The sequence below is a fragment of the Giraffa tippelskirchi genome, chromosome 13 (genome assembly GCF_054371585.1).
Source record: "Giraffa tippelskirchi isolate mGirTip1 chromosome 13, T2T-mGirTip1v1.2.pri, whole genome shotgun sequence".
Lineage (NCBI taxonomy): Eukaryota > Metazoa > Chordata > Mammalia > Artiodactyla > Giraffidae > Giraffa > Giraffa tippelskirchi.
The window spans coordinates 117,480,537-117,504,246 of record NC_137287.1 but is presented as its reverse complement, the minus strand read 5'-3'; the positions used below and the strand labels follow the sequence as shown (position 1 = coordinate 117,504,246).

The 23,710-nt window shown below is 49.9% G+C and overlaps 1 long non-coding RNA gene across 2 annotated transcripts; it reads right to left on the bottom strand.

Annotated features, from left to right (window-relative positions):
- Window positions 1–2,155: 2,155 nt before the first annotated feature.
- LOC145531301 (uncharacterized) lies at window positions 2,156–22,832 on the bottom strand. Of its 2 annotated transcripts, XR_014072344.1 has the most exons (6): window positions 22,772–22,832; window positions 20,484–20,583; window positions 12,426–12,562; window positions 8,566–8,747; window positions 2,640–2,735; window positions 2,156–2,445 (listed from the first exon to the last, which is right to left on the bottom strand). It is a non-coding gene; the product is annotated as an uncharacterized LOC145531301 (long non-coding RNA). The 2 variants fall into 2 exon arrangements; XR_014072343.1 differs by lacking the exons at window positions 2,156–2,445; window positions 2,640–2,735; window positions 8,566–8,747; window positions 12,426–12,562; window positions 22,772–22,832 and adding exons at window positions 16,451–17,465; window positions 17,879–17,972; window positions 18,495–18,605 and having other exon boundaries at window positions 20,484–20,928.
- Between the last annotated feature and the right edge of the window lie 878 nt (window positions 22,833–23,710).

Here is a 23,710-nt window from a genome sequence, read left to right as displayed (position 1 = left end):
TCCCACTCGTCTGCTCCGGATCAGCCCTCCTGCCGGCCTGTGATATTAAAATCCCGGTCATTAGAGCAGATGACTGTCCCCTCCGGCTGGAGATCCCCTGCAGACTCGTGCCCCGGCTTAAAGAGAGGTGGCTGCCCGGCTGCTCTCCCCCCATCGGATTGTCGGGTGGACAGGTCTGCTCTGAACCCGGTGATGGTCAGCACGGCTCTAAGGTGCTCCTGCCTCCTTAGCAGGGAATTTCTAGGTCGACTTGAGACCCATAGCTGTGACTTTGGTTTCAACTCAGTGAGAGACACGTGTTGGCCTGTTAACCATCTCAGTGGCATCGCTGGTCACCGTTTCCCACAGACTTCGTCTCTGGTATTGGTGCTGAAACAGCACAACAATGTGTCCCCAAGTGATGGTAAATGGTCCATTTTAGTAATAGCTTCATAAGCCCCAGATTAAGTTTATTACAATTTGCTAGTGCGTCTATTAAGAAGAGGCAGTCAGTTCTGGGGCATCAGTGGTTTTGATTGTTAATAACTTTATAATAAGTCAGAGGAGGCAGAGCTCAGTCCTCAGGAGCGTGAGTCAGAGGAGAGCTGGCCTGGAGCAGGCTCTAACCGGCTGGTTTGCACGCATCCCCGGGGCGCCCCCCACCAAGGCGGTAATGACGGGCGTCTGCTCATGACACCTGCTACGGCTTCTGGAGGATGCGATGGACCAATTCCTGCTTCACATGGTGCGTCATCAGTAGGCGGTGATGCTCCCTGGAATCGTGGGTAGAGGTGGGGTCCAGACCGTCAAAGCAAAGATTCCAGCCTGGGGTGGATGTGCCCCTGGGGCATGTTTGATGATTTCTGGAAACATGCTTGGTGGTCACACCGAAGGGAGGGAGGGAGGCTACTGGTCTCTCGTGGGGAGAGGTCAGGGGTGATGCTAACCCTCCCATGATGCTCAGGACAGCCCCCACAACAAAGACCAGTCCTGCTCAGAATGTCAAGCTTGCCAAGGGTGAGACGCTCTGATTTACAGCCACAGGGAACATTTCATCCCATCGTCTCTATGTCGTCAGAGATGATACATGGCTGGAGGCCTGGCTTTTCATCTGGGTATCGCCGGCTTCGTGCACAACCAAAACCATGCATAAATCAGTTCTCCTATTTGCTCTCTGCCTTCTTCCTATTATAATTTTCTCCTTTCCACTTTTATTTTTCTATTCCTGGAGAAAAGGTGAAAAAAAATCAAATAGGCTGGAGAGTCACTAAAAATTTTCTTTTCCTCAGATAAAAAGAAAGAAATTGGAAATGACTCTCGGAAAGCAAAGAACCAATGAAAAAGAAAACATGGGGTTCATCAAACAGTTAATCATCCCAGAAGAGGAGCAGAGAAAAGTCTCCAGATGAGAGCTATTCAGATACAGGAGAGGAGCCCGGGCCAGGTCAGGGCGGGAGAGGGGGCTGGGAAGAACAGTTCTGAGCCAGGCTCGTGCAGAGCTCCCCAAAGGGTAGATCAGACCACCTTAGTGGGGCCTGATATCAATTCTAAGAGTCTCAACCAGCATTTAAAAATGTGAAATAACAGAATTGAGTGGAAACTATCAAAAGGTATCACAGTGAAAATTTGTAAAAATTTTAGCTTCATGTATTTGTGTGTGTGTGTGTGTGTGTGTGTGTGTGTGCATGCCAGGCCTTGTTGGAAAATATGTTTCTTATGATGAGTTGTGGTCAAAATAGCCTGGAAAACACTGGACTGGATGAAATGATGGAGGAATTAGAGAGAATGATGTATCTGTAATCAATTTTGCAAGTAAAAAGAACAAGGAAATGATTAACTCTGAGAAAACAAAAGATGCCTAAGAAAGAAAATGCAACTACGTTGCAAAAATAGGCTCTGCATCGAATATCATGTACCTAGTCACATGACATCCATGATGATTATAACATAATTATCATTCTGATTTGCCCTCGGAGGACGGTGGGAGGTGTGGTGCAGGTGAGGGAGGGGAGCTGACCCCTCATCAAGGGTGCAGACATTTGAAAGAGACCAACACAGCTTGAAAGCTCCATGACTAACTCACTCTTACAAAAATCTAGAAGAAATTGCAGACACAGCTGAAGGAATAGAATAGAGGTCTCTGGAAAGAGATGGGCAGGGAACAGATTCAGCGGTGTTTTATTTCGTGGTCATGCATCTATTTATTTAAAAGAGGGACACACACGCAAGGGAACAGGACCAGTGAGGACACGGTGGGGTCTCTGAAAAGAGTCTGGGGACCCGGGTGACTTTGGCTCCATCATTTACAGCTGGGTCTCCTCAAACATGTCCCCTCCCAGCTTTCTGACTCCTGGTGACCTGTCTCCGAAACACAGGCGGGGCCAAATCATACTGACCTCTCGGTCAGCCCTGTGTCTGCAGCTTGTTGTGAAGAGTCCAGGAAGCCGAGCACGCCTCATCTTGTCTCTGGGTCAAGTAACGTGGACGTCATGAACACGAGGCGCAGGGCAGGCATCAGGAAACGTGTTGGGTTTCCACCGGTGCTGGAGGAACCTCAGGCAGCCTCCACTCTCCAAGCTGAGTGAGGTCCTGGGGTTCCTCACCCCCACCCCCAGAGCAGTGTCAGAAGGAGGCTCTCCTCAAAGGCTTGTTCTCACCACCTGCGGGGTGCACGCCCTAGCAGAGAGGAGATGATCTCAGGAGGCCACAGAAGGGGCAGAGGCTGCTGGCTGTCCCCCGTATCCATCACCTCCTTCCTGGAATTTTAGAAATTCCTGTGTTCAGCTGTGCACACGGCCACCCGGGCTGTAGCTGAACCTCCCATCTCGCCTCGCAGTGTATCTTCCCAGGGCATCTGCAAATGACGGGTGCTGCCCGCCCTTCTCCCCTCCCCTCCTGCCTGATGGTTCCTGCGCCCCCTTAGATCAGGTGGACGACAAGAGCATCCAAAGGTGAGGAAGCAGTGAGACAGAAGGTCAAGGTCAACCCCGTGCAGCTGCCTGCCCAGCTCTGGGCCTCCATGCCAAGGCCTGACTCCCGTGAGAAACAGGCTTCTGCTCGTTGAAGCTGCTGGGAGGCTCAGCACCAGATGGTGAGCTGATATACCAGTAAGTGAGGGAGTAGGCTTTTACTCTAATCGTTACTTATTCACTTTAATGGGATTTAGGGGGAAATTCCAGTTTGTCCTTCAAACCGGTGATTCCATTAAGATGGGGGATACAGTTAAAGAAAGTGGCACCAAAATGAACGAAAAACTGGGAATCCATCTGACTTAAAGGTAAATATTAAATAATAGCAAGGGCGTTACAAGGGCAATGACGATGTATGTGGCCCGCGAGTGACCCAAGCTTGGGAAACGCTGTGCCTGTCAGCTCCTGACTTCTGCTCAGTGGCTCCATGGACGGCCTCTCCCTGGAATCCACGTCCACCTGGGAAAGATGACGTGAGGGACCTGGGAGCCTCAGGGTCACCGGGTGAGGGGTCAGGGCACAGATGCCCTCTCAGGACAGTACGACTGAACCTACAGCCCAGGAAACAACGAGGCCCCACGGGCGCCATCTCAGCTCCTGACGCCTTCGGGGGTGCGGGGGCTGCAGCACGAACCCCTGACGCCAGGCTGGCCAGACTCCTGGACCAGCATCGCTGACCATCCACCGTGCTAGGTGCTATTTCAGCGGCCACTTTGCTGTGCCGTGACCCAACCTCCCAGGGCCCCTCTCCAAACTGCTCTCAGGCCTTTGCCACAGACCCTGCAGTGAGGCCTTGTCCTGCACGCCCCAACCCCAGTCCTCCATTCACTGCATCTGCACGAAAACTTCATTGTCCCCTAGCGCCTGACTCAGAGGCACACTGGCCTTGGTTTCACAAATGTCCACCTCTGACCTGGGGTCAGAGGTCATCCTAAGCATCCACTGCGTCTGGGGTGGCGGGTGTGCTCCAATGACCCCAAATTCTGTGTGATCCAGCAGCCCCAGGAAGCCTGGGCTCCACAGAACCCGAGAGGGTGCAGAAGTAGACCAGAGGCTCTGCAGGTGGGGGACGGTGGGGCATCTCAGAACAGCAGGGAGGGTGAGCTGGTCCTTTTTACTCTGCCATGGTTCCTCCTCAAGCCTCAGGGAACGCAGGGTCTTCACTGTCTAACACTGTCCGGGGGGCAAAGGGAGGTTCCCTAGGGTCAGAGATCTCCACCCTCGCTCCAGCTAGAGATCTGAAATCCCTTCAGGTACATCCTCGAATCCACAGGCGCTGAGGTGTGTGTTCCGTTGGGCTCTGTGTGACCTGGGCGGTCCCACGCTTGTGTCCTTCACCTGTGAAGCGGGGGCAGCTGGAACCTGGGAACCGCTGCCCCGGGGGCCGGACTGGATTTCCCTAAAGAGGCTGGTGTTCCGGCAGCAGCATGGGGTGAGCTGATGGTGAGGAAGGGAAGCAGGTTCTCAGGGGCCCTGGGGAAGGCCCCCTGGTGCCCAGAGGGCTCTCCTGGGGGCAGGGGCACAGCCTGCTTGGCCTTCCTGGCCCTGGTGAAAGCCCCCATCAAGGTCCCCGTCGGGTGACTCCAGCAGGTGGAGAGAGGACTTCCAGGAGCCCTGGCCTCGCTCCTGAAGCCCCAGGCCACGTCCACCCTCCTCCAATCCGCCCTGCTCCTCGTCTCAGGGACGGACTGTGGGCCGGTCTCCACGGTTCCCCTGTGTCACAGGAGCTTGACCTCGGGGAAACACTGAGCTCAGGGTGAAGGGAGGTGCCCCGAGATCCCGCCTGCGAGGACGGCACAGCGTGACTTTGGTGGATGAAATTAGCAGCCTCAGCTACATGAACGCTTTTCTCCCAGGGACTGTGACGTTGTTTGGTAAAAGGGATCGTTAGATGTGTGCAAACATCCCACATGCTGTGGAAGGGCCTCTGGCTCTGACAAATGATAAATGAGAAAATTAGAGGCTTCGGGAAAATGCAAATATCATCCTTTGTAAATCTGTCCCTCAGCAGGAAAAAAGCTGTTTCCCCAAAGCACTGTTCAGTTTAGTTCAGTTCAGTTGCTCAGTCATGTCCGACTCTTTGCGACCCCATGAATTCCAGCACTCCAGGCCTCTCTGTCCATCACCAACTCCCGGAGTCTACCCAAACCCATGTCCATCGAGTCAGTGATGCCATCCAACCATCTCATCCTCTGTCGTCCCCTTCTCCTCCTGCCCCCAATCCTTCCCAGCATTAGGGTCTTTTCCAATGAGTCAACTCTTCGCATGAGGTGGCCAAAGTATTGGAGTTTCAGCTTCAACATCAGACCTTCCAATGAACACCCAGGATTGATCTTCTTTAGGATGGATTGATTGGATCTCCTTGCAGTCCAAGGGACTCTCAAGAGTCTTCTCCAACACCACAGTTCAAAAGCACCAATTCTGCGGCGCTCAGCTTTCTTCACCGTCCAATTCTCACATCCATACATGACCACTGGAAAAACCATAGCCTTGACTAGATGGACTTTTGTTGGCAAAGTAATGTCTCTGCTTTTAAATATGCTATCTAGGTTGGCCATAACCTTCCTTCCAAGGAGTAAGCATCTTTTAATTTCATGGCTGCAATCACCATCAGCAGTGATTTTGAAGCCCCAAAAAATAAAGTCTGACACTGTTTCCACTGTTTCCCCATCTATTTCCCATGAAGTGATGGGACTAGATGCCATGATCTTAGTTCAAGAGAACGCACTGGTAATAGCAAATACCCTCTTCCAACAACACAAGAGAAGACTCTACATGTGGGCACCACCAGATAGTCAACACCAAAATCAGATTGATTATAATCTTTGCAGCCAAAGATGGAGAAGCTCTATACAGTCAGCAAAAACAAGACCGGGAGCAGACTGTGGCTCAGATCATGAACTGCTTATTGCCAAATTCAGACTTAAATTGAAGAAAGTAGGGAAAACCACCAGTCCATTCAGGTATGACCTAGATCAAATTCCTTATGAGTATACAGTAGAAGTGACAAATAGACTTAAGGGACTAGATCTAATAGACAGAGTGCCTGATGAACTATGGACAGAAGTTCGTGACATTGTACAGGAGACAGGGATCAAGACAATCCCCATGGAAAAGAAATGCAAAAAAGCAAAATGGCTGTCTGAGGAGGCCTTACAGATAGCTGGGAAGAGAAGAGAAGCGAAAAGCAAAGGAGAAAAGGAAAGATATTCCCATCTGAATGCAGAGTTCCAAAGAATAGCAAGGAGAGATAAGAAAGCCTTCCTCAGTGATCAATGCAAAGAAATAGAGGAAAACAACAGATTGGGAAAGACTAGAGATCTAGAGATCTCTTCAAGAAAATTAGAGATACCAAAGGAACATTTCATGCAAAGATAGGCTTGATAAAGGACAGAAATGGTATGGACCTAACAGAAGCAGAAGATATTAAGAAGAGGTGGCAAGAATACACAGAAGAACTGTACAAAACAGATCTTCACGACCCAGATAATCACGATGGTATGATCACTCACCTAGAGCCAGACATCCTGGAATGTGAAGTTAAGTGGGCCTTAGGAAGCATCACTACAAACAAAGCTAGTCGAGGTGATGGAATTCCAGTTGAGCTATTTCAAATCCTAAAAGATGATGCTGTGAAAGTGCTGCACTCAATATGCCAGCAAATTTGGAAAACTCAGCAGTGGCCACAGGACTGGAAAAGGTCAGTTTTCGTTCCAATCCCAAAGAAAGGCAATGCCAAAGAATGCTCAAACTACCACACAATTGTACTCATCTCACATGCTAGTAAAGTAATGCTCAAAATTCTCCAAGCCAGGCTTCAGCAGTACGTGAACCCAAAGCACTGAGGCCCCTTCTATTCTTTTCCCACCAGGAAAGTGCCTAGGACTGTTTCATATACTTCTACATGTCTGGGTTTGTCTCCCGTGTTCCTATCAGGGTCTTGGCAAAATGTGGGAAGAAAAGGCTGCAGTTTCCACTGATTTTCCTCTAATTCAGTGTTTCTCAAACTGTGTTTCATGATCACCCCCTAAGAAGTCATTTGACACATTTTTTTTCTCAATTACCCCTCATGAAAATTTAATCCCACAGAAATACCAGACGATGGTTTATGTTCTGTAGGTACTTCTGTGTTTTTAAATAAAGAGAGTAACATCTTTCCAAGCCCCAAAACCAAGTTTCCCCCCCCCGGGAACAGTATGGCCCCACAGAGAATGCGTGGTCTCATTCATTGATTCATTCATTCTTCCATTCACCCAAATAAACTATGTATAAACACACATACACACATACACACATATATATGTACATGCTTATATTTTAAAATCCACGTTTCTATGACATTACACATCTAGGTAAAAACAGTTTCCAAAAGCTTTTAGAGCCTACCTGCCAGCCCAGAGCTCTACAAGGAACCTGGCCGCTCTCACTGCTCCCTAATCCCCCACACACCTCTTACCTTCTCTGCCTCTGCTCCCCAGACAGGCAGCCTGTTCCAGCCCATGGTCTCTGCTCCTGTCTTCCCCTCTGCTGAATCTGCCCTCCCCCAGGTACCCTCATGACCCCCTGCCTCTGCTCAGATGCCACCTCCTCCCAGAGGCCTTCCGTGATCATCCACCCTCCATTTCTTTATCCTTTCTCTTTATCCAATTGTTCACTTTCTGCCTCCTCCATGTACTCTCCATGGATGTTGTACTTGGCACAGGGCAGAATAAGTGCCTTCAATAAGTTCTGAAGGAATGGATATTTGCATATTTTATCTGGGTGTCCATACAGACAACTGCACAGAGAAAGCTCCTGCAAGCATTTTCATAACACTGACAATGGTGGCTAACATGTGAGTGGTTACATGCCAGGAGGTCAGTAGGGATTTGGGCTTTAATATTTTGATTTTCTTACAGAGGGAGTATACTTGTGTACTGGTTATGTAATGAAAATTAATTTTAATTATAAATCAATTTCATGCAATATCAATTTTACATGAGAGAAACAGAATTTTCAGCATCCTTGATTGAGATATCTGATATCAAGCGTTCTATCATCCTGAACTAATTTCACAGTAAACAAACAAATTTTGATGCATTAATAAAAGTAACAAGTAATAACCAGGACGGCTGCTCCTCCTACTAAGTTATATGGCGCTTTGCTGACTCCAAAGGACTTTCCTCCTGGGCCCTCTTAGGATTATTTGACAACTTTGGTAGAAGATTGTCATTATCATTATCCCTGTTCTGGTGAAGAAGGAACTCCAGTGACTTTGCCGTGGGCACCTGTCAAGGGATTACAGGCAACTTTTCACCATCCCCATCCTCCTCCTCTTTTATTTTTTTTTTAAATGAACCACTCTTGAAGTCTTTATTGAATTTGTTACAATATTGCTTCTGTTTTATGTTTTGGGTGTTTTGGCCTCAAGACATGTGGGATTGCAGCTTCTCAACCAGGGATCGAACCGGCACCCCTGCATTGGAAGGCAAAGTCTTAAATGCTGGACCACCAGGGACGTCCCTGTCACCTCCTTCTTCACATGATCCTGAATCACCCAACCTAATAGCCCTGTGGGCCCCAGATCTAGGAGTGGGCAGTGACTGGTCCAACCAGTAAGCTCATCACACTCCCCTACCTTGATTGGCTAAAAAGTAGGCACCTGCCCAGGTGGGCAGTGGGCTGAGTCCATGTTTGCCTGGACTCCCGGGCTCTTCTGAGGTTCTCTCTGGAACAAGAGGGATGTGGACACAGCTCTCAGAACCACAGTAGCCTTCCCTTGCTACCACGGGGGATGGCAGTCTGAGATCAGCACTGACCCTTGAGAGAAGGAAGAACCAAGAGAACTTCAGGGAAACTGAATCATCCTGACCCAATCATTCTGCAATCTTTCTACCTCTGGGATTTTTTAAGGCTTGAGCCCATAAATCCCTTTACTGTTCAAGCCTGTTTACATTGAATCCTCTGTTCCTTGCAACCCCAAGCCATCTGTCTATTTGCTCATAGTCACACTATAGTAAGCGGTAGATGATTAAACTAGGGCCTTCCCTTGCCAAGTCTAGGCGTGCAATGCACACCTCCTCAAAACCAGCCTGGTTCTTGAAGTTAAAATGTTGGACTTAAGGTCTCTAAAGGCAACTCGAACAGTCTGGTGGGCAAAGGCAGGCTGGAAGACGTGACCTGCCCAGATTACAAGGGAAGGGGCGGCCGGCTAGACCCTCTGCCACTGCTGCTTGTGTTTCTAGGTGAGCACAATACAAAAGACTGCCTGAGACCTGACAGCCTGGACTCCATCTATCAGGGTGAAGTTCGTGTCTGCGCTCCCAAAATGAAGTGGCAAATGTCTGCAATCCTAGCCCATTTAGCAAGAAACACTCCTCTGCTCCACCTACCTGACAGTCCCGATTATAAATTGCAGGGTGACTCTAGTATTTGACTACCCAGTATTTGTTCTTTTCTCTGATAAATTAGATAAGTTAATCTTTTTTTATTGGCTACAGTTAGTTGCTTGGATGGAGATCTGCAGGGTCTTCCTAAGTGCATGTTCTAACACACACATAAGCAAATATTAAAAGGGGACATAAATAGAGAATAGGTTATTGACATACATTTTATTCTCTCCTCACCCCCACTCAGACTCTGACTGAGGTTTTGTTTCTGTTGCTGTTATCTGCTTATTTTGGTAATCACATCTCTCCTAATTTCTTCTAAGACAAGGACACATGGACTGAACTCTCTTAATGACTGTGAGAAGCTGACTCCAAATTGGATCCTGCTGGGTGTGGTCAGGGTGCAGCACTTGGGGGCAAAGAAGCCAGGAACCAAGGAAAGGCTGCAGCTTTGCTGAGGTCTGTGTCTCATCGGGTGAGAATTCTCTCTCTCTTTCAGGGTCTCACCTGGTTGAAAATGCGCATCGAAATAATAGCAGCCCCTTCAAGTCTTCGTGGTTCCAACGTATACACTCTATACACTCTAGGTTGAATTTTTACAGTAAGAAACGACTGCAATTTAGGGCATTGTAAATGCCTCTTGATTTCTGCTGAGCTATTGACAGTAAGAACTTATGTGATAGATGTTCAGCATTTACCCTCCTTCCAAAGCCACTTGGACGTTCCCCTACCTCTGAATCCAATCAGAACAGCTTAGTTCAGTTCAGTTCCTCAGTCATGTCTGACTCTTTACAACCCCATGGACTGCAACATGCCAGGCCTCCCTGTCCATCACCAACTCCTGAAGTTTACCCAAACTCATGTCCATTGAGTCAGTGATGCCATCCAACCATCTCATCCTCTGTTGTCTCCTTCTCCTCCTGCCTTCAATCTTTCCCAGCATCAGAGTCTTTTCCAGTGAGTCAGTTCTTCACATCACGTAGCCAAAGTATTGGAGTTTCAGCTTCAGCATCAGTCCTTCCAATGAATATTCAGGACTGATTTCCTTTAGGATGGACTGGTTGGATCTCCTTGCAGTCCAAGGGACTGTCAAGAGTCTTCTCCAACACCATAGTTCAAAAGTATCAATTCTTCGCCACTCAGCTTTCTTTATTGTCCAGCTCTCACATCCATACTTGACTACAAGAAAAACCATAGCTTTGACTAGACGGACCTTTGTTGGCAAAGTAATGTCTCTGCTTTTTAATATGATATCTAGATTGGTCATAGCCTTTATTCCAAGAAGCAAGTGTCTTTTAATTTCATGGCTCCAGTCACCATCTGCAGTGATTTTGGAGCCCCCAAAAATAAAGTCTGCCACTGTTTCCATTGCTTTCCCATCTATTTGCCATGAAGTGATGGGACCAGATGCCATGATCTTAGTTTTTTCATGATGTTCTCTGCACATAAATAAGCAGGGTGACAATATACAGCCTTGACGGACTCCTTTCCCAGTCTGTTGTTCCATATCCAATTCTAACTGTTGCTTCTTGACCTGCATACAGATTTCTCAGGAGGCAGGTCAGGTAGTCTGGCATTCCCATATCTTGAAGAATTTTCCGCAGTTTGTTGTGATCCACACAGTCAAAGGCTTTGGCATAGTCAATAAAACAGAAGTAGATGTTTTTCTGGAACTCTCTTGCCTTTTCGATGATCCAGAAGATGTTGCCAATTTGATCTCTGGTTCCTCTGCCTTTTCTAAATCCAGTTGGGACATCTGGAAGTTCACGGTTCACGTACTGTTGAAGCCTGGCTTGGAGAATTTTGAGCATTACTTTACTAGCATGTGAGATGAGTGCAATTGTGGGGTAGTTTGAGCATTCTTTGGCATTGCCTTTCTTTGGGATTGGAATGAAAACTGACCTTTTCCAGTCCTGTGGCCACTGCTGAGTTTTCCAAATTTGCTGACATATTGAGTGCAGCACTTTCATAGCATCATCTTTTAGGATTTGAAATAGCTCAACTGGAATTCCATCACCTCCACTAACTGTGTTCATAGTGATGCTTCCTAAGGCCCCCTTGACTTCTCATTCCAGGATGTCTGGCTCTAGGTAAGTGATCATACCATCGTGATTATCTGGGTCATGAAGATCTTTTTTGTTTAGTTCTTCTGTGTATTCTTGCCACCTCTTCTTAATATCTTCTGCTTCTGTTAGGTCCATACCATTTCTGTCCTTTATCGAGCCTATCTTTGCATGAAATGTTCCTTTGGTATCTCTAATTTTCTTGAAGAGATCTCTAGTCTTTCCCAGTCTGTTGTTTTCCTCTATTTCTTTGCATTGATCACTGAGGAAGGCTTTCTTATCTCTCCTTGCGATTCTTTGGAACTCTGCATTCAGATGGGAATATCTTTCCTTTTCTCCTTTGCTTTTCACTTCTCTTCTCTTCCCAGCTATCTGTAAGGCCTCCTCAGACAGCCATTTTGCTTTTTTGCATTTCTTTTTCTTGGGGATGGTCTTGATCCCTGCCTCCTGTACAATGTCACGAACCTCCATCCATAGTTCTTCAGGCACTCTGTTTATCAGATCTAGTCCCTTAAATCTATTTCTTACTTCCACTGTATAATCATAAGGGGTTTGATCTAGGTCATACCTGAATGGTCTAATGGTTTTCCTTAAGCCTGAATTTGGCAATAAGGAGTTCATGAGCTGAGCCACAGTCAGCTCCTGGTCTTGTTTTTGCGGACTGTATAGAGTTTCTCCATCTTTGGCTGCAAAGAATATAATTTGTCTGATTTCAGTATTGACCATTTGATGATGTCCATGTGTAGAGTCTTCTCTTGTGTTGTTGGAAGAGCTTAAGATGGGAGCAATTTTCATAGTCAAGTCCTTGGGGGAGGGGAAGTCATCTTATAACCAATTTTTAATTAATAAGATAATGATATAAAACAGAGTTTAAGGAAAAATTAAAAATCATCCACATAGTTACAGTCACAAGACGGCATCGTTAAGACTGGGAGCTTTGGAATCAGGGAGATGGGTATTCAAATTCTGGCTCCATCACACACCTGCCTTGTGACCCTGGGGAGGACACTACACAAGGATATCACTTACCTGACCATTTCACTCACCTGAGAGGTCACTTCCCTTCTTTGAGCCAGTTTCTCTCAGTTCAAGGATTGTTATGAAGGTTTGAAGTCAAAATGTATTTAGGTCTTGCTTCTCCAAGTGTGGCCTGCAGGCCAGCAGCATCTTTATCACCTGGAAGCTAAAAGTGCAGACTTGCATGTCCCATCCAAGCCCTACTGAATAAGAATCGAAATACCCCAGAGACTCCAGGTGGCTTGTCCTAGAACTCAAATAAGTAAATGAGTAAGATACCAAGCGTGCACAGAGGTGAACTTGGGGTGAGGAGAGGGGCAGGGGGCTGGGGGTGGAGGGTCAGGGGTCAGGGGATGGAAAGGAGAAATGAAGGGGGGGACCAGGAGGTTCGGGGGTGGGGAGGGGCAGGGCTCAGGGAGAGTGGGGGCATCATCACTGGCTACTCGAGGGAACTGGAGTCAGGATGAGGGAGGCCTTGGCCCTGGGTCTCCTCTGAAGATTGACCGGAACAGGGACAAAGCGGGAATGAGAACATCCTGCTGGTCTCCAAGGAGGCAGAGCAGCACTGAGAGCGCAGGAACGGAGCTGAGCATCTTGTCTGGGGCCCGCTCCCTTCTGCTCATCTGGAGGGGGGGCTGGTCTACGAAATGTCCTGGGATGTCGCTGCATCTGTGGAGTCTGAGAGGCCAAAACATCTCCCTTAACCTCAGCGGAGAGAGAGGACCTGGGGCCACCCCCTTCTGGGACTTTCCCTCCAGACGCAGCTGCAGGTGGATTCTCATTTCATCCGAGACAGCATCCCTCAGAGCTCCCAGAAAGGCCATTGATTAAACGCCACCAGGGGCAGCTTAGCCACAGCAGGGCCGGCAGGATTTATGGCCCCAAGTCTTTCACAAACACTGCACAGCCTGGCTCCTTGCCCTGGGGCAAGCCACTCTGGAGCTTAAGAGTAATTAAGAGGAGTGTTTCCTTTTCAAAACCAGTTCCCCTTTCTCTCTGGCGCTGAGGTGGTTCAGCGATAAAAACATCATGAAAACGATGCAAGGTCACGAGACAAAGCAATGGGTGAATCCAGCTTCAGAGAAGGGACACCTGACGTGAAGCAGGAAGAAAAGCCGGCCTTTGTCTGCCACCAAACGCAGGGGTGGAAGGAAAAGAAATCACCTCCCAGGCCCCAGCTCCCCTGCAACTCCTTCTGAGTGATGAAAGCCCTGTCAGTGTTCCCGGGACTTAATGAGTCCTGAGCATGCGCCCTCTGGGTGGGCAGGAGACAGGAAGGTCCTGAGATGGAGAGCGGAAGAGCAAGACAGCATTTCTCCAGGGCCCCTTGGAATTTAACAATAAGGAAAAGAACAGGGACTTCCCTAGTGGTACAGTGGATAAGAATCTGCCTGCTAATACAGGAGACAAGGGATCAACTCCTGGTCTGGCAAGATCCCTCGTGCCTTGGAACAACTAAACCCGTGCGCCACAACAACTGAATCTGTGCTCTAAGGCCTGTGAACCACAACTACCAAAGGCCACATGCCTAGGACCCACGCTTCCCAACAAGAGAAGCCACTGCAGAGAAGCCCATGCACCGCAACTAGAGAGAAGCCCCTGCTCGCCACAGCTAGAGAAAGAGCGCAGCAACAAAGACCCAGGATAGCCAAAAATAAAGAATTTAAAAAATAAACAGCCAAGGGGCCAGGTGCCCCTTGGGGTACCAGGGTCAGGAAGTGGACCGTCATGCTCTCAGCAGGGCAGGCAGGGTCCTGTCCCTTATAACATGGACCGCTGCTCCAGAGAATGGATCAGAACCAGAGACCATCTAGGAGATGACACATCCCAGTTATATCCTCACGTCCGATTCCCCTTCTCCATATAGAATGAAGTACCCATACAGCCCGGCTTCTCGGGGACAGACATCCTCTTTCCTGTCTCTCTCTCTCTTTTTTTTTTTTTTGCCTTAATAATATGACTTCTTGAGAAAGATCATTTACATTTACTGTGAATTTTATTCATTAATTCGGACCTGTTTTATCCATTGATCCACTATTTTCTGACTAAATATTTATTGATAACCTTCCCTGAGCACTAGAGATGGAGAGAGCACGGCAGAGCTGGCCCTTGCCCTCAGGGCGCTGCTTTCTAGTAAAGGAGACATACTCGCAAGTGAGTAAAATAACGAGACTGATAAAGGATAAAAGTGCTATGGGAAGTAAGCTGAGAGTTGGAGAAGAAGGGCATAGGGGCCCAGCTACACAGGGAGGTTGGGGACGGCTGCTCGGGAGAGGTGACCTCTGAGCTGAGAGGAGCACAGAAGGTTCTGGCAGGCAGAGGCCATCAGGAGAGCAGTCCAGGCCAGGAGCACAGCAGGAGGCAGGACGGGGCTGGACGAGCGTGAGGAGCAGAGAAGAGGCCAAGGATTGGACTGAAGGCCGAGGGGCAATAGGAGGAGTTTACCTTGCCGACAAAGGTCCGGCTAGTCAAAGCTATGGTTTTTCCAGTGGTCATGTATGGATGTGAGAGTTGGACCACAAAGAAGGATGAAGGCCGAAGAATTGATGCTTTTGAACTGTGGTGTTGGAGAAGACCGTTGAGAGTCCCTTGGACTGCAAGGAGATCCAACCAGTCCATCCTAAAGGAAATCAGTCCTGAATATTCATTGGAAGGACTGAAGCTGAAACTCCAATACTTTGGCCACTTGATGCGAAGGACTGACTCACTAGAAAAGACCCTGGTTCTGGGAAAGATTGAAGACAGGAGGAAAAGGGGACGACAGAGGATGAGATGGTTGTATGGCATCATCCACGCAATGGACATGAGTTTGAGCAAGTTCTGGGAGATGGTGATGGACAGGGAAGCCTGGCGTGCTGTGGTCCATGAGGTCGCAAAGAGTCGGACATAAGTGAGTGACTCAACAACAACACGGGGTGACACATTACAGCTGATTTCATTACTGAGCAGCCATTGTCTGGCTGCTGGGTGGAAACTGGTGAGGCGATAGGGGTCTCCAGACTGATCCCCAGGTCTCTAAGATGCATGATCTTGAGCAAATTTATCTTCTCTACGCCTCAGTATCTTCATCTATGGAATAAAGGAATCACGATCCAGGATTTTATAAGATGCGGCCCATGGTATAACCCAGCCCACAGCATCTGTGTCCTTCTGTAACTATTTAACAAGTGGACACTAACCTTCCTAGACTCATGCCCACGACCAAGAAGATAACTGAGGCCGGATAACACGCCCTTGGGGGGGCCAAGTCCACGTGTTTGTGTTACACGGCCCCTCTCACAAGTCCTTCATTTCATCCCAACTGTTCACACTTCCTCCCAGGCGTGCCTGAGCACAGCGCCATGGCCTTGGACTTGAGTCCTAATCCACAACTCACCCAGGAAAGCTAGGCACTAATGCATGTGACTCACCCGGAGACAGAGCTGGTATCAAGTGAGGCAGTGATGCTGGGAGCAAACCCCTTCTTTATTGGTCCAACAGTAATCCAGGAAACGTTCCTAACGCACTCACGTTCACTTTCTAAAGCAATTGCTTGAAGCTGGCTCCAATGGTCCCACGCCCCAGGCTGGGTTTATTTGAAACCTGATCCCTACCCCAAGCTTGCCCAGTGACAGCCATTTGTCCTTCCAGGTGGAGGTGACACATGAAGCAGTAGACAGACAAATCCAGAAAGGGGGGCACCCAGGGAGCCTCTGACCCCAGAACCAGCAACGCAGAGGCATGAAAAGTGAACTGAAGGGAGCGGTCACATGAACCAAGAGACTTTATAGACTTAACCACATGCTTGGCAGCCCTTGTTTGAATCCTGATTCTGGGAAAGCAATGAGAAAACAGCATCTATGAGACTTGAACTTTAGAGGTGATAAGGATGTTGCAGGTATGTTAGAAAACACTCACATGAGGTCTGGGATTTGCTTTAAATACCTTGGCAGAAAGAGGGGAAGCGAGCTGGAGAGGGTGAGACAGGGCCTGGTAGTTGCTGAATCTGGTGATGGGTAAATCGCGGTTCATCTCATTCTGGCTGAAACATCCGTAATTGTCTAATTGTACTCAGTTTACTATGTGATCGCTGTTTACTTGGGAAAAAATTGCACGATATTGCAAAACCAGGAATCTCCTGGTTGCAGACCAGGAATCTCCGTTGTCATTTTGGCTCATCCCCACAATAATCCAGGGGAAACAGGGCATTTCCTACGGACCTGAGCCTTGACTGTATACATTCCCACTGCTTCTGCAGACAGAACTTCCAAACCATGGGCTAAGCCTCACGCACTAGGATAGGATTTTATTTACCATCTGAAGTTAGCAGCTTGTTCATTACTCAAGTCCACTGGCTGCCGGCAATTTTATACAGAGCTGAGCACAACAGGTGGGGCCTGTCACCCAAGCTCTCAAGTGAAGATCCAGGGGTATTTTCAAGCAGAAATAATGGACCATTGCAGCTTTTTACAGAGAGATGATTTGTCTCCGGGATGGCATCCAGGCCAGAGCTATAGGAGGACAATCGCAGGCTTCCCAGCCAGCAGCCTGTCTGCAGAGGGGGGCCAGCGAGGCTCTGTCCGCCGGGGCGACCTGGAGTTGGGATGACCTGTACCAGGCACAGGAACACACCTTCATGGAGAGAGATGTAGGAAATTTCTGTTGAATTTGAACCACATGCTGGCGAACTGGGCGACTCAGAGTCCAGGTGGAACGTTCACAGGATCACGTGGTTTGGACGCCTTCATTACTCTAGAGCAGGAATCCATGTTTGCGAAGATGCGAACCATGTACCTTTGATTGAAAACAGCTGCACACAAATGCAAGCCTTTTTTGCCAGTTAATTGGACTGTGACAGGCACTGCCAGGTGTCCACCCAGGGCCCTTCTTTCTCGCTAACAGGACCCTGATGGTCGCATGCTCCCCCAGCCTTGTTCTGCCTCTCAACCACTGTGCCATTTCTAGCCCCGAGGCAGAGGCAGGCAGCTGCAGGGAGAAAGCTCAGCTATTTCTTTTTCCGCCTCTTCCTCCTCTCCGCTGCCTCCTGCCCTCCTGGCTGGGGCAGATAGGAGGCTGAGGTGCGGCAGCATCTGTACCAGGAAAGGCACAAGCCAAGAGTAGAGACCGATGGTGGAAGGAGCCAGCCCTTGGTGTATCGTGCAGCCCTGCTCCAGCCCTGGACCACCTAACCCCCGCCAGGTTACTCACAGAGAGGCATAGCCACACCGGCCCAAGCCCTCGGACCGGTGTCTATGGATTCAAGCTGAGTGCAGTCCTGGCTGTCAAGTGGCCACAGCCAGCCCTCAAGAACACACCTTGAGGTCTGCTCCCTATGAACTGTGTTCACAGCAGTTGGGGGGGGGTCCCCAAACTCGCTTGTCCCAGGATGGAGACAGCATATGCCATCACCCGACACCCAGCAGCCACCCTCCCAGGCATGAATTCTCAGGTCACCTGAAGCTTTCAGAAATAAACCCAGAGTTAGGGAAACTTCTGCACCCACCATCTGAATCTCCACAACTCTTTGAAAAATGTTATCATGTTCCCTTCATGGAGAGAACGTCTCTCGTGCATCTTCCAGCATCCACTTCTGTTTCCTGAATGAACAGAACCTGATTATCATTTGAGAATTTGCCATCCCGCCTCAATTCCTGTGTTCAGGGTGGGCTGACACAGGAACCCAGGCCCACGAGCCAGGTCTGGCCAGCAGTGGGCTAGGTGAAGGCACCTAAGCTGGCCGGGCAGTGACTTGAGGCTCTCGTGGCACCCAATTTTGTCCCTGGAACCTGAGCCAGTGTGAGTCTGGAGCTATGTTGGAGCCGCACGGGGTACGTGCAGCACCCTGGCCCGAGTGGAGCCTGGGGGTGAGGCAGAGCCATGGTTGCGGGGGGGACACTCAGCCGAGTCCAGGGGGTGGCGTCTGACACACAGACCCAGCTCTGCCTGAAGACTGCGCACCACGCACCTGTCTATTGATGCCCTCAGCCTGAGCCACCCACCAGGTCCCCGTCCCTTGTCACTGAGAGCATCCTTTGGGAAAAGATTCTCTTGGGGGCAGAGACTTCCCTGGCCCTTTGGGAAACCTCCAGACTGCCCAGAAACCAGGAAGACATTTATACCTGCTGAGTTTTGCGGGTGAGACTTGCTTACTGCCAACATGGGGCCATCTGCTTTGGCTGAATTATGTGAACTGTCAGGGAAATGTAACTGGAGTTGTCTCTGCCCATTTCCTGCCAGGAGAGCACACTTGGGTTCATTTTCAAACCTAAATAATATTATGCCCTGTGTGTGTACAAATGGAAGGTTCTAGCTTGCAGAGGGAATTGCAAGCACCTTGATTTCTGAGGCTTTTAAAAGGAAGCAAGCAAGTCTGCCCCAGAGCCCCTTGCCAGGAGGTCAGACTTGTAGCAGCTGCTCCAGGGGCCCCTTCTCACATTCCAGCATCCAGAGCCCACTCGCATCCCATCCCGGGCCTCTCAGCTCCTCCGGTGCCCCCACCGAAGGCTCTGTTCTGGGGATTAAAAAGGCAGCGATGAAGGGGCAGCTGTGTCGGCAGAGCTCTGAGGATCAGGGGTTTCAGGTGACTTTTTGCTAAATTTAAGCCGTGGCCTCCTTGCAGGGGCGAAACAAGCTGAGAGCCTAGAGACGATCCCCTTGCCGAGGTGCCAGCACAAATGCCCCTGGGTCTCGCCTCAAGGACCAACCGGCACCAACTGTGAGGGTCGGGTCTGGTGAGGCTGGGGGGGTTGCTCCTAACAGTCCTCCGGTTTCTGTCCACAGAATAACCTCCACTGACGGTGCCCGGCCACTTCTACAGTTGCTGCTTCCCTGCTTTCTGGGGGCCCTTTGTCCTCTTGAGGCCTTGGGGTGAGGTCCACGTTCTCCTTCTAGAACTCAGGGCTTCACAGGCACCGGTGCTGCCAGGCTGGGAGAGCAGGGCGCTCCCTAGAGCTCCCTAGGGCATCAGGCTCCTGCCCTTCAGGTGGCCTCAATGTGCCCCCCAGTCCACATGACCCCCTTCACCTGCACCTGCAATCTCAGGATCCCTTGTCCACTCACACCGCTTGTCCACTCCCCTCCCCACTCTTTCCTGGTACACTAGAAGAAGCCACTCTTTTTCTTTGGTTCTCTCTTCTTCCTCCCTGAAATGAGTTGGGTGGGACTTGAGAAATAATATTAATTTAGAACAAGTGTAATGTGGGGGTGAAGGAATCAGGGTGGGGAGCATAAAACTGGTGTGTGCGCGTGAGTGTGCGTGCATGCGCACCCGCGCACAGGGAAAGGGAAGAGTGTGATCTAGGTCAATGTGCTGTAATATGTTTTTCTTTCTTATCTTGTGTGAGACGATAACCGAAATGTCTTCGGCAATTACAATGTGGTCACGCATGGAGATTTCATTTGTGGCTTAGAAGGAAAACGCAGAGTCTGTTTGTATCTTCCAGTGCCTAAATTCTCCGCTGGAGCCCAAAGAACAAAGGCAGCTAGTGGTGGGGCGTCATCAACCAAGCTCAAAACATGGTATTATGCCAAAGTCTAATTGTGGGGGGCACCCTAACAAGGACACAGGCCTGGGTGACTCCTCCCTTGGAGTCTGGGATTCCAGCATCTATGGTGAGGAATCTGTCTCCTTGAATTAGAATACTGTTCCAGCTGCAGCTTCCTTCTCTCTCACGGAATCTTCTGAGAGTAAGCAGCTCAGGATTGGCATGGCAGTTCTGCAGTGTGGAGGTCCAGGCTGTTCACCATCCCATCCCCCTGGGAAGGACTTAGTCACATGACCACAGCTGGCTGCAAGGGAGGCTGGGAAATGCAAGCTTGATTCTGAACAACTCTGTGCCCAGCCCCCAAAGCCAGATTCTGTTCCTCTTAAAGAAGGGGGAATGGATATTGGGGAACAGCCAGCCGTCTTTGGAACAGAAGGTTCCGACGGGTTTAACTACAGGAAGCCTGGCCTTGCCAGCATGAGGGGAAAATGAAGTAAACGTCACCCTGCGGAGGGGTTAGCTTTTCCCAGTGGAGTCCAGCTGGGCTCCCCTCCATGCAGAACATCAGTCTGGAACACTCCATGTGTCCCGTTTCACAGGCAGTGACATCTTTCCCCAACATACCCTTATTCACTGCAGAGTCAAAGGATTTCCCGTAGAGGAATGACGTGGTTTACAAAGACGACTTTCACGGATTTTACAGCAGGCCAGAGACACGGAGCATCTGTGGACGAACACGAGGATGAAGTGCGTTCCTCTGCCTGGTCTGCATGGGAGTGCAGTCTGCTCCACCCAGAGCCCTGTCGGGGGAGGAAGAATAACATGCAGAGGAGACACAGAGGACGTGGAGGAGACACAGTGTAGAGAAGACACAGGATATAAAGGCGAGGAGTGTGGCTCTGGGGCCAGGGGCCTGGCTTCTAACCCCAGCCCCTCCCATCTGCCTGCCTCCTGACATCGGGCAGCTAATCCAGCCTTCCTGTGTCTCACTTTCTGTCTCTGCTGAGTTCTCCAGGCGGTGGCCGCCCTGGGCTCTACCCAATCCCGTGTCCTATCTCCTATCAGGTGTGAGTAGCCATCATGACCCTGTGGCTTCACTCTTGTAGCTCCCTGAGTCACAAAGCACTTTGCACGTCTCTCTGTCTCTGAGCCTCCCCACAAGTCATGAGAGATGTATTCTGGCACCAGCCTCATCTCACAGAGGAGGAAACCCTGACCCAGAGAGGAGGCACCCCTGCCTCGCAGTCAGATGGCCAGTAAACAGCCAGGCTAGAATGTGAGCCCAGGACCTCAGATGCCAGGCTCACCCACTGAGCTGTCCCCAGTCACGTGCTAGGCAGAGCCTTGTGCCAGGGGCAGCTGGAGAAGCTGGCCCTGTGGGGCTTAGGACAGGCAAGTCCCTGCCTCCTTGGAGCTCAGGTGGGGATGGAGAGAGAGATGACACCCAGGAATCATGTCCTCAAGTTTCTTTCAGATGGTGGTGAATGGTACCCAGAAGAGAAGACAGGGTACCGTGCTAGGAAATGCCTGGATGGAGCAGGCAGCAGTGGGCAGCGTGGTCAGGAGGGGCTCTAGAGGAGGTGATGCTGCCAAAACCCGGAAGGTGAAATAGGACAGCTGTGAAAAGAGCTGGTGGAGAGCATTCCAGCAGGATGAGTGGCCGGGACAAGGGCTGAGTGGGGATGAACCTGGCGTGTGTGTGCCACTGAAGGAAGGTCAGTGAGTCCAGGAGGAGGGGTGGACAGGCCCCCACTCAACCCCAGGGCCTGCACTTTGGGAAGCATCTCTGTGTCTCCAAGCATCTTTTCAGGGCAGGGAACCCTCCCACGTGGGGCAGGAAGGGCTCACTGTGTGACAGGGAGGGAGCAGGAACAATGTAGAGAATGCGTCTCCGATGACCCTGGGGGAAGCCCAGGGCTGCCTAAGCCACCTGCCTCAGCCCAGGCTGGTTTTCCTCACTAGGCCTCCACTTCCGGTTGGGGCATCTCAGAACGCAGAGCCGGAAGTGTCACTGTAACCACGAATACCTGACTCAGGTGTCACTCAACCTGTGGCTTCCCTGGGCCAGGGGCGGTGACGTTGACGAGGGGGCTCCCTCCCCTTCCTTCCCCTCTCCATTCGGCCCATGTGAAATGGGGCTGTTGGAGCCTCCTGTTCTGTTTGGCTTTTATACTTTAAATAAGACACAAAGGCAGAAAATACACATAATGCATAATTATGACAGTTGGATTTGTTTAACTTTATCCCTGCAATTTCTCAAGTGTTCTTGCAATTAAGGAGCACCATTGTGTAATAAGACACACTTTGGGGAAAACAATATAACTACTACTTACAAGAAGGAAAGGCATCTTTAACTCAGCTATTCATGTGCCTGAGTGCCATATTGCATCTCTGGGTACTAACCGTGTCTTTCTTTTCTGCATTCTGACACTTTAATATCTTGGAACCTTGTTGTGCCGGGGGGCCTCTCTCTCTCAGAAGAAGCCAATTGAAAAGACAATAAAAAAAAAAATCACCTATGTGTGTGCTTTTCTCATGTAGACCAATCAATCCAACCACCCTCTTCATCAGGCTTTCTCATTCCAGGCCACTATCTATCTGCCCTAATCACCCCAGGGCCAGCTACCAGACAGCTAGGAAGAGCCCCTCTGCCCCAGGGCCCACTGAAACTGTTAACACTTAGCCAGTCCTAAGCCTGCTTCCCCTGCCTTGCCTGTTCCTTCCACAGGAACCACAATAAAGACTCTGTCAGGTTCTGCCCCCTCCCTCTGCCTCCTGACTGACCCTGGTGCTTCCCCACGTGGTCCTGCAAGGCAGGCCGTGCTCTTCTTTCTGTGGATCTGAGTACAGTAAATGTCATCCTTTGTGACGGTCATTTCTGTATCTACCCGATTAAAATAAATCCCAGCCACCTGGCAGTAACCCTCTGCACTTCCCATGGGTGGGCACACCCGTAACAGCACCATCAGACTCACTGGTCCCCTTGTGTGTTTAGACAACATGTCACTTTGCATCACAAAGAGGCCCAGTGATGTCAGAGGCGCCAAGATCACAGTGCAGGCACTGGGCCTGGTATCCAAGAGCCCTTGGCTGCTGCTAAGACACCATTCCCGCTGTGAGAACCCGTGGCCGTACTGGAGCCTCCAGCTGAAGGGAACTAAATTACATCTAGAATGACCCACATTGTGCCGCAGCCAATGACCCAGTTAACCTCTGGTTCATTTGCTGCTTCTCGGTGTCCTGGGAACGGGTGGTGTTTACAGGGGTCGGGACAAACCTTCATTACCCGGTGTTACCCGGCCAGCACGCTGGCCGTCCTGGGCCCAGCGCTTTAATAGAGACCGGCTGATGGGCCAGGGCCCCGCGGAAGCTGCGGAATAAGAATGAGTCCTTTTCTTTACCCTCCCTCCTCCGCCCTGATTTGCAAGGCTAAGCTTTTTTAAAAATGTGTTTATTTGTTTCTTGATTGTTGTTCTGTCTCCTATTAAAGAAAGAAATTATTTGTTAACCAGGTGGTGCTATAAATATGGCACAAGCTCAGGTCTGCACCTCTCGCCAAGAAGAGCCAGACAGCCCTGCTCTGATCAGTAGGTACCATGTCAGGAGTATTTACATGGTCCAGGGATGTGGGGTAAAAATTACACTGGTCTCCAGAGGACTCATGTAAGAGTGGGTGTCGATCCTTGCAAAGGATGGGTAGATAAGAGAGAACCCCTTCATTACAAAATTTGACTCAAGGTAATGGATAGCTCAAAACCATCTCTAATTGAGGCTGCAGTTTCCCTGGGGAAAGAGAAGACACTGTTGATTCTGTTCAGACGTGTGGTTCCCAACTGGATCAGAGCCACGGC